Source organism: Aptenodytes forsteri, unplaced genomic scaffold (assembly GCF_000699145.1).
Source record: "Aptenodytes forsteri isolate BGI_AS27 unplaced genomic scaffold, ASM69914v1 Scaffold523, whole genome shotgun sequence".
NCBI lineage: Eukaryota > Metazoa > Chordata > Aves > Sphenisciformes > Spheniscidae > Aptenodytes > Aptenodytes forsteri.
The window spans coordinates 1,308,380-1,311,145 of NW_008794159.1; positions in this window are offsets into that span (position 1 = coordinate 1,308,380).

Below are 2,766 nucleotides of genomic sequence, written 5' to 3' on the forward strand. Positions count from 1 at the left end.
ACTGCCGCGCGCGGGCGGCCGAAGAGTGGGGGGCGCCGCTGCCGTCCGCTGCGCGCTGGCCCGGGCTCTGCGCGAGGGCCCGCCGCCGCCAAGCGGAGGAGCCCGGCCCGTGCCTTCGGCCCCGCCGGCCTCTGTGCCGGGACTGGGAGCCAAACCCGGCCCTCCGGCCCCGGGCCCTGGGCTGGTCGTGGGAAAATAATCCCCTAACACCCACTCGCTTCAGAGTTTTTCTTTGCAGCCTTCCATGCTGCGTGTCTCCGAAGCAGTACTTGCATGAAAGCGAGCGTCGCGCGCATGGAGTAGCTGCTATTTTTAGGGTTACAGTATACCCAGGCTAGACTTGTAGTCTGGATAGTTTCAAATCACCAGACAATCATGTTCTTTCAAATGCTGGGGAGGGAGGAGGAAGACTCAATACAAAATCTTAAATACTTCCAAGTGACTACTTTCAAAACCTGGTTTTAGCTACCAATCGTAACCACCAACCCTTATCAACTAGTTAAGTACTGTGGAAAAAACATGCTTTACCAATTCAATTATGTTTACCTAGACACCAAAGGAGTAGTATTTGAAACTACAACTCCAATGCTGAGCTCCAAGGCTGAGGAAGTTTTTAAATAAAAGTAACTTCCACTGAGATAATAAATTTTATATTTAAGGTATGATGCGCAGCACTAGTAAGACCAAAATGCCTTTTGACTTTCAAGGTCAAAATCTAATGGAGGCACGCTAATTGTAGGCTTTACACCCCCTTTCTAAAGGAGCATGACAGCATGGTTGGAAGAATACAATTGCATTGACATCTCATGATTAACGACCTGTCACCTTGGCTTTGTTTTTCTTAAGCAGCAGAAGAAACCAAAAATCAGTCTTTGTCAGTTCATAAGAAGCATTTAACAGAACTAAATTTTAAACATTTTAATTAAATCTCCCAACCCGTAAAAGCATGCCTCTTGAATTCCTCAGCTAAACAAGGTGAAGTTAAAGAGCATACTTTCCTGTTTTGAAGCTCTTGAAGATAAATTTGTTCGAGTGCTAAAATAATATAAATTTGTCAATATATTGTGAGAGGTAAAGAAGAGTTACAAGTGCTGATTTAAAGTACGGGCCCTAGATATTTGCATTCAGGAAAATAAGATGACAAGCAGCAGGTTGATTGCTTGAGAACACCTAATGCATAATTTCAGACCTGTCCCATATAGTTGCCATGTTACTTGAATATCTCCATGGTTACTCTATGAAGTACCCCACTACAAGTAGGTAGCGCTGTCATTGTAGCAATGACTCTCCTCCAAGATACTGCTTCTGTTAGCTTGTTTGTAAGGCAAGCAAAGAACCGTGTTGAGCTACTTGTGACACTAGTTATGATGCCTCAGTTTCAACACAAAACTGCTGCACAATAACTCATTAGGAAAAGCATTTAGTTACTTTGTTAAAACAGGTACCTCTTGCTTTGTTACCATTAAATATGAAAAAACTTACGTAAATATTTTCATGAAGGAAAAAGCCCAAAGCCTGCAGGTCCCAGTACTGTTTACATCCGCAACATATTTGGACTTCTTTAGACTGCTATGAGAAGTTTTGGGGAGAAGATTAGAAAGGAATTCTTGAACGTTACTGAGCTTGTTCACAACTGGAGCTATTGAGATCTAAACATCAGTGACAAAGTCTGCCTACTAAGAAACATTCTTTGTTCATGTGTCTTCAAAGAGGAGAATAAAGTCAAAAGCAAGCCCTACTGTATAGCGAGAACTGAAAAAAGCTTCGTCTCTGGGGCTTAATCTCTCACATTAGCATACATCTGCCAATTGTACATGCGTGTGATGCTGCCAGGCGCCTCTTCTGCATTATACCAGGACTATATCCATCCTTGAAAGTTATATTACTGTTTCTACCACACTCTACACCTGCAAACAGTGGCTGTTTAATAAACACTGCTCAAAGTGTTTTATCTCCGTCTGCTGCTGAATATTGTTTCTTAAAAAATCCTGACCTTAATGTGAGCTCGATACAGAAGAGTATTAGGACAGCCCTAATATCTTCAGGAAGCCTCATAAAAGCACATGGTAAAGGCATTATTTGGCAAACCAAAGCAACATTATTAGAATATGATTGTGGAGATAGTCTGAAATTAAAAAAGGCTTCGCTTACAGTAACCAGTTGTGGCCCATCGTACTCACAAATTACAATAATATTTGTTTTACATTTTTTAATCTTGTTAAAAAATCTTGCAATAAAATGCTCATCTGAATATCCAATGCGCAAAAGTGTCTAGCCACAACTGAATAATTCCAGTGAAAATACATACACAAATTAGAAGAACAATTACAAATTCAAATATGAAAGGCCAAACAATCTCTAAACTTCACAGTTAGAATCTCTTTTTTAAAAACAGTACTTGAAAGGATATGCAATACTGATAGGTTTTGGGGGAAAAAAGACTGAACATCCTAGTGGTTGTTAGATCCCTATTCTTCTCCCTTCTCGTTCACAGTCCTGAAAATACTTTCCAAAAACAAGTGAACCTGCTGATAACAGGCTTGCATGTAGGAGAGCAGAGTTCCATGAGCGTTCAACGCCAACTTCAGCAGCCCCCAGCCCCAGGCGTTCTCCTTCCCTTGGTGTGTTGTCAGGTTTACATGCCACAGCACACCACTTAAGTGTTTGCATCACCAAAAAAGAGTTCCTGTCATCCTGTCACCACACCCCACTCCCCACCCCATCCTTTTCCCCACAGAAGTCTCCTAATTTACCCCCTGTTGATGC